Below are 13,593 nucleotides of genomic sequence, written 5' to 3' on the forward strand. Positions count from 1 at the left end.
AAGCGCATTATATTTCTTTCAGAACATGATTGGTAATCCATTAACACATCATAATTTTTCTCATTTAGTAGGGATTCGAAGTAAGGAATTCATCTATATCTCCATAAATTAAATTTTAAATATAGGAAAACATAAAATTTCGATACTTCATTCAAAATATAAAAACAATTTTTTTGCCATTTTTTCCACTGTTTCAGAGTCATTTTGTGTGCAAAGGACAGAGGAACTTTTAACGCTGTTAACAACAGTTGTAGTGTTTAATAATAACTTTAACTTATAACTTTAATTTAACTTATATCTCGATCTGGAACATATCATCATTATTATATTATAACCGTTGTTGAACTACCGACCTAATTTTTAGGTTTACGACTACTAATGTTCACCTCCGTATCCTTGTCATTTTGAACCCAATCCAGAAGACAAGGGAATTCCTGGATGAAGTATTGGGAGAAATTTCGCCTTTTTGAAAAGCTTTCTGATGGAACTGGTCCGCATATGCGTTATACGGAGAGGAAGACCACGAGAATATCCCACCGTTAGCCTAACGGCCAAGGAACTCTAACCCATGATCCGTTTTCCGTTTACCACAGGGGATATTTCCCGTCAACACTGTAGTCGGTGCAAGCCGGATGTGGATTCGTATCGACCTTCGCTAGGATTCGAACGGATTCGCTAGGATTCGAACCCGGTTCCCCTCATTGGAAGACGAACGCTCTATACCCTGAGCCATCACTGCTCTGACATGGATCATAGCTCAAATTGGAATGCGAGTTTCAAGCTAGTTGAAATTGAGACAGGTGATAAATCGCGGCAAAGATCAGAACTTAAAATACTGAAACTTAATTCCTTTAGCTGAACTGACAGTAGTTTGTCAAGATTTACGTCTCCCATCACGCAACAAACATAAACACTATTTAAGTAAAACTTAGCGAAAATAAAATTGTATCTTGTTCCTCCATTATAAATGTATAACCACAACAAATATAAATGTTTGATCAAACAAATATCAAATCTTTGAATAAAGTACATAAGATAAGGAATAAAGAATAATTAATTACATTTATAGAATTTTGAAATCTACCCATTTCTCGTTTGAATCTAAAAACACTTTTAACGTCATCACATATCTTCTTCCACTATAATCTTCAGCTGTGAGAAAATATGTTGAATGTATTGGTAGATAAATTTCTATTTGTCATATTTATTTCATCTGAAATTAAATATTGCTACATATTATTCATGAAGTTACTTTTATTTTTTAAGTGTTCCTTCAAGCATTACCTGTAAAAACGTAAATGAGAAAATTAATGGGCTTAACAGTTAATCTTAATTTCATTAACTCACTTGCTCTTATGAATAAAATTAATAAATTTTTGATCATGGCTCTGTAATTGATGCCCTATCTCTCAGGAGAAAAGCAATTTAACACTTGATTTCTATGTTAAAAATAGAAAAAAAATAGCTCTTACGAAATTTGCAAAGTAATGTAAACACCAGAAAAGAACTATACAGATTAAACTTTTCTCAATGTAATAAGAGATTATTGTATATGCTTATCACATACCTTAAAAAATCTTTGTAAGTCAAATGTAAAAAATACAAATACTAATAGAATATACACTTATCTTGCACATTTACATGCATTTATATTAATGTACACTTAACTTACAATCTTGAGCAATTTTTTACACACACATTTCTTCCAGTTAGCTTTTCGAATGCAAGCTAATTCATAAAGCATATTGATAAGTAGTTTTCGATTTTTTCGTTCTTTTTTAACCTGAAATTCGAAAGCATGCACTATAATCCATTAAAAATAAAATTTATTTCTCTATCTAAATATTTTTAAAGTATTTCCTTAAGTGGTAAAATTAATAGGTTTAATTATGCATCTGCCTTACTATTCTTAATTAAATCAACGTTATATTGCTTAGAAATACTATTAATTAATTTATTTTTATGGTGCTGCAATTTACGCTATTTCTTTCAAGGAACAGATAATTGAAAACAAAGTATTTCGTAGTGGAATTGAAATGAAGTTAGTTATTGCGTAAAGTATAATGTAATCTAATTAACATTCACTAGAAACAAATAATGCTATCGTTATTCCTCCAAATATTATCGAAGATTATTTAATGCCAATGAAAAAATAGATTCATACCAAAGACCAGCATTTATCAAAGAGATCCTTAAGCATTAGAAGCTGATTTGCACAGCAGGATTCGCAAGGTAATGGCACTCAAACGAGTTTTTATTAAGATTAAGACTTTATATGAACTGTATTATATAATTAAATGTTGCTTTTTCCAGAAATAATAATTTATTGTACAAATTAAAAAAATAGTTATAATAAATGCTTGAAAAATATTATTATTAATTTACTAATTATTATTTTTGCAATTGTTTTTTTTTTAATTCACGATTTGCTTCTATTTTTGGAAAATTGAACTAGCAGCTATTATGATAAGTAATCTAGATGAGATCAGTTTTAAATTTAGGAATTTAAATAAACAATATTACTTAGATTATTAGTACATAAATAATTTCTCAAAAAATTTCAGGAATATTCTTTGCAGATAACAAGAGGCATTAAATTTTTTTTGATGGAATTCGTAAGTCTTATGAAGAAATCGTATGAAAATTATAATTTAATTGCATAATGTCTTATATTATTTCTTAGGACATTAGTATTTTTCGTAAAATAATGTAAAATTATTGAGCAATGATAAGAATTGATCTAGAAAAAGGGAAACTTAATTATCACTCACAGTAACTGTGGTGCATTTTTTCTTCGAATATCATGTTGAACAATCAAAAAAATCGCATGCATTTTGAATTGTTAAGAGTATTCTACTTTCCAAATAAAATATAAGGGGTGTAATTTAAATCTGGAGAAAAATGCTTACACCAATCTCACACACATTCACCTCATACTTGAACAACTATTGCTTCCGAAAGTTTCAGTTTTGGCTCATTTTGCATACCCTCAGTTAAATATTTATTGTGAATTGGCATGAATTTGTTGTTGCGTTCTACGCTGCCATTCATCTAGAGAAAAAGTTTGCCGTTACTAATTGTATGTATGTTTTTGGTTGCGTAATAAGAATAATTATATTTTAATTTTAAACCTTTCTAAATTGCAGAAAATGATTTTATAATTTATAATTTTGATCTCCTTTGATTTTGTTAAACCTAGTGCGAATTCGCCTTGGTAATTACTCTGTGATGTTTGATTAACAAACTTATTTTATTTTAAAAATTAGTGTATATACAGTAAACCAAATGGAAGAATCTTACTTCATTTTTAGTGTTAATATACACTATAATTTTTTCAAATGTTGAATTTAATTGTTAAGGAATAACTGTTAGGCGCATTCTGCTTCTTTAAATTTTGGTGGTTTTTTTAGAACCATATTAGTAAATTAAACATATGAAATAATGTACTTCATTGAAGAACTGTTTCATAAATAATTTAAAACGAAATAAAATGCCAATTTAAGTTTAAATTAACTTCAAAGTAAATTCTTCTAGTCAGAAATATAATGATAATAAATTTGTAAACTCTTAGTATTAATGTTATATAACACATAGAATATATCATTTATTCAAACATAATTGAATTTTTTATCTTTAATATTATAGAAGATTTAATCTAGATATGAACAAAACATCATTTTCAAATTTAGCACTTATTATTTTAAAACTTGATTCAATATGACATGGAATCTTATCAAAACATCATGAAATTGATATTATAAAAACTAAAAATAACTTTAATCAGCGTTATGCAATACAGAGAATACATTAGTTGTTCTGAAGCAATTTTTTTTGCTTTAATATAACATAGAATAAAATTTAATTACAAATAAATAAATTCCGTCAAATTCAACAAACCAGGAAATTCGTCCTCTTAGAATTTTCCTTCTAAAATTACGATGAAATAACCGTCAGCGGTCTTTGCATTCAATTGACCGTTATGTTTACGGTAAAGTATTTTTTTTTCTTTTACAGTTTTGAAACCGTTTACAACTAGCATGGTTACAAAAGTCATGAATAAAAAACTATACGTTTTTTTTACAATTTATAAATAACATGGTTTCAAAACAGTAAAAAAGCAATGGACATTGAAGCTATACTTTTTGTTAGGTAATATGCATCGGAGTTTGTGGTGGAGTTGTATTTTATCAAATGAACCACGAAATATGGTTTTAATAGTTTATATGGTTATTTCAGCTATCGTAAGCGATGGAAAATACTAGACTTTCTTGTTTAACAGCTTTATGGTGCTGCCATCTACGCGTGAATGAGAGTATCGTGTTTTAATTGTCCAGGGTCACAAATTGAGGAGTGCAGGACACTGGAAGCTCTTCATGTGTTGAAGGGAATGGAGGAATATTGTGGTATCAACGCTGAGACTCGAATATCCGTTCTGTCGATCATGAGATTGACAAATTAGCTTTCTCAACTACAATATGTACCTTGCTACCAGGAACTAAATGGTGTCATTGTGTGAGCGTAGTTGGTGCAATGAAATTCTGTCTGTTTCACAGTATTAAATGAAAGCAGTGAATTAAAAGTTTTTCTCACAGTTAGCAGTTTGAGTACCATCTTATTTATGGTTACTTGAATGCTGTGTTTGAATACGGTAAAATAACGATTAAATAAATTGTTATTTAACCAGTTTTTCCAAAAAAAAATTCTAACAATGTGAATGAAATGCATTAAATATTCGAATGTATTTTTTCGATTGCAGCTACAAATTTTTGTATTTAAAAACATCAATGTTAAAAGAAAATACGTTATTTATATGAGCATAAAATTTCTCTATTATTTTTATCATTTCTGGAAATGAGCAACTTCAATCATTCATGTAAGACTAGCGTTCAATATTCTTAACAAATAAAAAATATAAGACTGAAATTGATCAAAAGGAATTGAAAAGGAATGTCAAGTCGTAGTGCCATCCACGATTGACAATGATCGAGGATCCAAAATAATGAAGAGAAGTTTACCTAGTTTTCTTGATGTGTGTAAGATAAAGCAGTTGCAAACAACTTGTGTTTGAAATTGGTAAAATCAATCACACGAAATTGTGAACAAACATAATCTGTCGCCAAAACGAATGAGCAAACTTAGTTTTGAGAAAGTTTGCGCTTATAGAATAATAAAATACCGTCATTCGGGGCTACTTTGTGCAGGATTTCGCAGTTTTTGAACTTTGACATGTAAAAAAACTATGTTAATTCAAACTTTAGTAAAATTTATCGATATTATATTCATAACTGGACTCAGACGAGTGAATTTGATCAATATTGGCATTATTTGTATGTAATATTTACAAATAATAAGTCAAAACATACCTTGCACAAAGTAGCCCCCAAGTGGGGCTACTTTGTGCAGCGATAGGAATTCAGTTTAATAATCATGTTTTTAGTAAAATATTGATATAAAATTGTTAAAAAAGTTAATTGTTGACATTTTTAATAACAAAAACATCAAGATATGTAAAGATATTAGTTTGAAAATAATTTTCAGCGTTAAAAAACCATTTTTTATAAAGAATTTTTTCTTAAAAAGAATGTTTATTTCAAAACATTTGAGTTTAAACAAAAGGAAACCATATACATTTTTGAACATTGAAATGGATGAAATTTCAAAAATAATAATTATTACATATTCATTAACATTTATAATATTGATAAATTTGAACATAACATGCTTGAATGAACATGACAGAACTTGCTCTTCAGTTTCTGTCAAAATCACCTGATGTCCTATAAAATATATTTTTATGTGTTAAATCGTTTGATTAATTCATTAGAAAAATCTTTGTAGAAGAAAAATAATAGTTTACCAGCAAGTTTCACGTGTTTCTTGTGAATTTTATTAGAGATAGTATTTCTGTGGATTTTGTACTTCCGAGAAGCTTCTGCAATCGACATACCACCAGCAACTGCTTGCAAACATTGTTGCAGCTTTTCTAGAGTGTAATCACGGTAGTTTCTCGTTCCAGGTATTTTTTTTATAACGGCTGACCATTTTTCTGTCGAAAAAAAAACTAATGAAACTTTGCACAAAGTAGCCCCAAAGTACATTTTTTTTTCATTTTTCGTTTATTTGTTATTAATTTTCAAATTTTTTTAACGCTAACATGATATAATTGTTTATTAATATATAAATAAAAAATTTTGCACTTACGACAATTGTTTTATCAACGTGTTTGCATTTCACAGATAAAGTTTCTAGGCACACTTTTCGACATCCGACGTCCTCGGAAAGTTGTTGACATTGGATGAACGCAACACACTCTGAGATTGTTTTAAAATTCGAAAAAATGTTTGTAGTAATAGAATAAATAACGTGAAATAAACATAATACTGAATAGCAGCACTTGAGAAATGCCAAATTCGAATTTGCACAAAGTAGCCCCCGCTGCACATATTAGCCCCGAATGACGGTACTTATTATGAAACAATACTTTAATCTTAATTTTGTAAAAATCATTAATCGTTACGATAAAAACTACCGTAATTTTGGGGTTTTCGAAGAACTAAAAAAAAGTAAAATTTGTCATGCTCTGGTAGTATTGACCATGCGTTTTTCTCGGTGTATTATTTAGGAATAAAAAGATACAATACATCTGAAAATCATGTCAAAAAAATGGAGGAAGCTTTCTTATTTATTATACTCTGGTAGTTTTGACCATACCTACTTCTCGGTGTATTATTTAGGTACAAAAAGATACAATGAATCTGAAAATTATGTCAAAAAATGAAGGAAGCTTTCCTGTCTCTCACACACCTCTAGTTGAGAAATTCTTGCCGGTAAAAATAAGTTATATATTTGCTTAACAAAATATTCTATTCCTTAAGATTCTCGAAAGTAGTTGCAATTTATTATAAGCAAAATACTTTAAAAAATGAAATATGTAATTAATTTCATATCATGTCACTTTATCTCAAAAATTAAAAAAAAAATGTCAAAGAAAACCTTTAAACTATTCTGAAGAATAAAATTTAAAACCATTAATTTGACTTTAAAAATGAGAAAAGACTGAGACCCTTCTTTAGTGAATGTCATTTATCTTGGAACGGTGGATATTTATACCTCAAGGATAATACTCTTAAGGTTCATCAATTTTAAAAATTAAATTGGCAACAATTATATGTTTAAATTAATTAGTCTTGCTTTGTTTTGGGGAAATAACTTCTATTTTGGAATTTGAGCAATTAAAAAACATTATGGGAATAAAATTGCATTTTCTAAATATTGGTTATGAATCTTAAGAACATGGATAAAATTGCTTTCGTTTAAGACTGAAGCTTATTGTTTACAACTATGAAATATGATTTAAACTTTGATATAAATTGCTGATGTTAGGTATAATTTCAAAATATCTCAAAGGTTTATTTTTTTAAATAAGAAAATAAGCTTTTGTTAAAATGTTATAAACAGCAATTGCAAAGAACCATTTAGTATGGTTAATTATTATAAATCTAAACTTGTTACTTGCTTTTACATATTGCCTGATCTTCGCGCAATGTATAATTCTTTTCATTACTTTAGCACCACCAAAAGTGACTTTCATACATTATGAACGTTTGTAAAAAGTTGTAGTAAAAAAGCATCTTTTATAAATGAATTAAGAAACTTCTTTTTATTTTCTAATGTTTGCCACAATTCAAGATCATAATAGTTACTTTGTTTCTGAGCTTTGTCTTGCCAACATGTTTATCATAAATTACTATAATACCAGATGCTAAGGTCATTTTTTTTGCTTTCAGATAAAACTATTTTGTCGTTCATTGAGAAATATGTTCTGAAGTAGGAAAACAATTTTGAAAATATGTATTATGAACTACAACAGAAATGAAAAGCTCTTCATAATCACTCTTAAACTGATTTTTTCCGCTGAAAGCATCTTAAGATTTTTGTTAAGCCATCATTTTGACGATTTGTTTCAGCTGTAGACAAAGTGATAAAAGCAGCTTGATTGACAATTGGTTCTTAGGTTATAGACACCTGTATATATATAGAAAAGAACTATACAAAATCAAAACATTATTGAGCAATAATTCATTCGGGAAATCTAAAAATATTGGGAATTAATCTCAATTTAATTTATGTAACTTTTTCTAAATAAAGCGTAGAAGTTCGAAATTTTTAATCATAAATTTATCAACCTTTTGACACATCCCAATGTCCCTTTTATATATATTTTTTCTGTCACTCTAATTACAGACAAAAATATATTTCGGTATATTTTACTTATTAAAAACTGCCTAATAGTTACTGAAAATAGTAAATAGTTACTAAATCACAGAAAAAGGTAGTTTTAAAATGCTTTTTTATTCGTGTCAATTTATTAATATTTGAGTTGGTAAACTAAAGAAATTTCAATGATAAATAATTGTATCTTTTAGATCTAAAATAGATACAAAACCAAAATTTGAAAAATTACTGTCTGTATTGCATAACCATATAATATTAAAGTGCTAAAAATGATATTTTTCATTTATTTTCACCTAAATCAATACTAAAAAATGAAAAAAGCATAAAAATTATCAGATTAATAATTATAAACTAAATTATTAATTAAATAATTTATTAAATTATTAATTAATTTAAAAATTAAATTATTAATTAATTTAAAAATAAAATTATTAATTAAATTAAAAATTAAATTATTAATTAAATTAAAAATTAAATTATTAATTAAATTATTAATTAAATTATTAATTAAATTAGAAAATATATTATTAATTAAGTTAAGAATTAAATTACTAATGAAATTCAAAATAAATTATAAATTAAATTAAAAATTAAATTATAAATTAAATTAAAAATTTAATTATTAATAAAATTAAAAATAAATTATTAATTAAATTAAAAAATTGAATTATTAATTAAATTAAAAATTAAAGTATTAATAAAATTAAAAATTAATTTATTAATTAAATTCAAATTAAGTTATTAATTAAATAAGCATAATTAAGTATAAAATAAAACTAAAAGTTTTTTCTGTCACACACAAATTGGCAGTTCTTTTAATTTAAAAATCAGAGCTAATAAAAACCAGAGCTTTCTACATGTTTTATAAATGGATATAGTATAAAAATAATCATTCTTAAAGTTAAATTTTATGATTAAAAACTGCCATGAAAACTTCTAGGGAGATTACACTCTTATAAACTAGGAAAAAACTATTTCAAAATGAAAATTAATTTACAGAAGAATGTACAAAAATTGACTTTTTAAAAAAAAACTGGTTTTGAGTTAAATGTCCAAGCAATTGTAAAAAAATTGGAAGTTTTCAACCCTAAATCAAACTCAATGAAGATTGATGAAGATTTAACACAGACACTCGACTCTGACGATTTTAACATCCCCTGATTTAAATGATTTTTGTAGATTGATTATTCATTAAGAGTAGAAGTAAGATCGATATTTTCTATTTATAAAAAATCTTTTTCGCAGCTAAATCCAATTAAAAAAAGAACGAAAACTTTATTATTTAACTTTCTTAGAGTACTATAAAGTTTATTCATATTTTTGTTGTTGCTGTAGCACACCTCTGAATTTGAAAATAATAAAAGGGGAAAAAATAAAGTTAAAACTCTCTTTCTTTGCAAGGGTTTAATGGAGGTACATAAATTAAATTCCACATCTTTTTTACTAGTCAAGGTAGTATTATTTTCCTGTACCGTGTTAATGATAAATTACTATAATGTTTTTTTTTCAACATATTTCTGGAGTGACATTCTAATAAACTAGAAGCTGAAATCCTAAGTTCAGTCAGATTAAATTTACTTTTTATTGCCTTAACTCTAAGATTTAATATCAAGTCGACTTTAGAATATTTATTTTTCGAAAACAAAAACTGAGACTGGAAGCCCTGCGCTAAAATTGACCACTAGAAAAAAATTATACCAAAATGTGGTAAAATTTATCTTATTTCTAGTTTTTACGGGAAAACCAAAAAGCTAGGTAGTTTTCATCGAAGCACTCTAATCTTTTTGGTAAATTATCAAAAAATGTAGTTATATAATCATGTCATTTGGTTACATAATTATGTTATATAATCATAGTTATATAATCATGTAATCATATAATAACATCATATCATTTGGTAAATTTAGTGAAATGGATTTATTTTATGTTGATACCTTCATGATATAAAAGTGATTTCTATGGATAAAATTTCTTTTCAGTTCAGTATTTTTCGCTAAACATGTAGTAATACGAACTATAATTATGAAAACTAGAATCTTCTGCAAGCCGTTACCATATGAACGAAACAATTGCTTAATAACCGATTTAAATATACAAAATAATTGTTTTTTACTAGAAATGTCATTAGCATGTTGTACGGTAATTTTGCCTGAACTGTTTTCTCCGTGTACTTAAGTGCAAAAGTATTTAAACTATAAGGAACAGAAAAGTTGTTAAATGTAAAATTGTTATCTTAATACAGTAAATGCACGTTTCGTTAACAATATTGTGAAAATTCAGATTAGAATAAAAACTGAAGTGGCAAAAATAACTGGAAGTAATTTAGTTTTGCAGTTAATCTTTCTGGGAGTTAAAATATAAAAGAACATAATAATTGATAAATAATAAATGAATAATATAATAAATGAATAATATAATGAATAACATAATAAATTAACACTTGATGAAAACCAGAAGTTTTGCTGTATTCATTGATGAATACAACTCATAATATGAAGAACAATGCAAGTCATAATATGATGAACTCATAATATGATGAAACACGACATAGGTCGCTACCAATAATATCTTAACCAAATATCTCTTAATCAAACTTAACCAATTCTTAACGAATCTTAAGCAAATATTTTCTTTATTTGTTGCAGCTGTGAGAATAATTGGTATTTTTTTTTTTATCTAAGACCAAACATGCCAATATCTTTGTCTTACTGGTAAGCTTTTCTCCCTCAGAGCCTATTTAAATAAACAAAAAGAGCTGAATAAAACTTACTAAGTACACAAAATTATAAAACATATTGACTGAAAGCTAATGTATTGAATGAAGTGGAAATTTCAAAAACGGAATTTACATTTTGCAATTGCTTATATACATGAACTTTTGACTACAATTTTAAAAGCTGAAATTGTGAAACAATATTAATCGCATTTATAACTTCAAAATAAAATCATTTTGTTTTAATTGACATTAGCTACGCGAAATAAAAATTTTGCAAGATATTGCTCTACTTCTTTAAAAATAATACAATTCATTCTTTTTCACAATTCAGTACTAAAACATGTTTGTATAAGAAATTGTTTTCTTATCCTCTTAGTGCACTTCTGAATAGGAAATACTGACTGGCGATCACAAGATGAGCCCCGACACTAAACTAACTGTTGTTGGAAGTGGTCACTCACAATAGTAACCGTAAGCTTTTCTCATTTTGAGTCGATTTAAACAAGCAAAGTAAGCTGAGCATAACTTCCTGAAAAGTGTAAAAGAAGAACAACAATTTCAAACGCTGCAAGATATTGTTTTACTACTTTGAAAACTAATACAACAAATTATTTTTCAATTTAGAACTATAATACATTTGCCTAAAAAAATTCACTTACTCTTTATTGTCCTTCAGAGTGGAAAATACTGTATGGCAGTCACAAGATGAGCCCCGACACTAAACGTGTTGGTGGTCGTAGCGGACCGCTCTATTTATATTTAGGAGAAAAAAGTTCTTTAATTAGGCTCAGTTTTAGATAATGTCCGGCACCCAAAGTATTTTCAAAATATGCGAGTCTTTTAAGAGCACTAAAATAGCTGATATAGTGGTTGCCGGATATGTGGACTTTCCGGATATGTGATATGTGCCAGATATGATAAAGTTCATTATGGTGATGTTGCACATTTAAAGCCTTTTTTCTTCATGAATATTTCCATATTTTCTTTTTCTCAACTTAGAATCGATTACATTTTGAAACAATTGTAAAAGATAACTGCATGGAATTTATTAAAAATCTTTTTTAAACCTTGTTTTATGTGTAAATTTTCATGGATGTGAATTTAGTTGAATATAGTATTAAAAGAAATTTAAGGACTAATAAGAAAACATGCTACAGTCACAATAATGTGTAAGAATATATTTATTCAAAATAAATCATTTTTTATAATATTGAAGTAGTTGCATCAAAATTAGCAACTTCAAAATTTTAATGTTTTTAAATGTCTTTTAAAAATCCGCATATAAAAATATTTATGAGTATTTTTATGCAATTATTCAATGGTAAAATTATGTAACTGCGATTTCTATAGCAGATCTATTTTTATTCGTATGATTTTAAAATTAATAAATGTAATTGTTTAGAACTATTATTATTTAAGTGCGGGATTATATTCCCTAAGATTTATTATCTGCTTTCTTTATAAAAAAAATTTGATTATTAGAACTAATAGTAAGATTCTGTTTTGTATCATTATATTGCAGCGTTGGATTTGAAAAAGTAGACCATGATATAAATACTGTTTTCTTCAGAAATGTTTATAGGTCTGTAGATGAGGTTGGTTTTATATACTTTAGAAAATTTCACTTAAATAGGGAGCATCTCAATCTAAAAATGCTTAGATAAGAGTGATAGTTAGCTTTAGCAATAACAATTTCTTAACATTAAGTTATTTGAAATATTTCGAAACCTAAGCTGGTTTCGCTTGTTTGGTCGTTTTGAAAGGTTTAGTAGGAGTTTATATATTTCTAAAGCAGTTTAAATCCTGAGATTTAAGGACTGAATAGAATTCATTCCTTAAAATACTAGCATTAAATGTCTCGTAAATCTAAGACACTTTACAGCGATTTACTAGAGATTTTCTTCCAAATGTATTCTAAAAGTTTACTTAAGAGTTGTATATATTTCCTGTCCTTCTTTTGTGTAAAAGAATATTCTTTTTTACAAAATAAATAAATAAAAGCTAGTTCACTGCATGATAACGTAAGTTATTTTCTTTGACAAAGCTTGTGTGGGCATTTTCTCTATATTTCTGTCTGGTATAAATCTGTATGACGTAAATTGTTTTTATTCTATTTCAGTCTTTTGAGAAAAATGTCATACAAACCCTTAACGGCTCAAAATATCTTTTGAGAATCTTAAAAGAGAAATAAACACTGTCACTTTTCGAGATTTTGGAATGGAAAACAAATTCTAGAGACTCTTTTGTTCAAAGTTTTGTTTGATTCTGACGTAGAAATTAGATTCTTTTGGATACAGTAAAATAAATTCCGTGGTTGTGAACATATGTTGACAAAGATATCAGAGTTAAACAGAAAACTTACTGAGAAAAATAATCACCGATGAAAAAGTTTCAACATTACCTGAAACGAGACTAAGGACTACGAGAACTAAGATTTAATCTTCTTTAGTCGATAGAAGCCGACTCAGCTTCAGATTTATGGGAAGAAAATGCAGATTTTTGCCTGTGAGGAAGAAAAAATTTGTGTTGGATGTTGACCACATTTCTCATATAATATCTTTGGTCAAGAAACTGATCTATAACCTCTGGAACGCTTGACCCAACCGCGGGTTGCTGCTGGAGTGTTTTACCTGGTTTTTTTT

This window comes from Parasteatoda tepidariorum, chromosome 10 (assembly GCF_043381705.1).
Source record: "Parasteatoda tepidariorum isolate YZ-2023 chromosome 10, CAS_Ptep_4.0, whole genome shotgun sequence".
Lineage (NCBI taxonomy): Eukaryota > Metazoa > Arthropoda > Arachnida > Araneae > Theridiidae > Parasteatoda > Parasteatoda tepidariorum.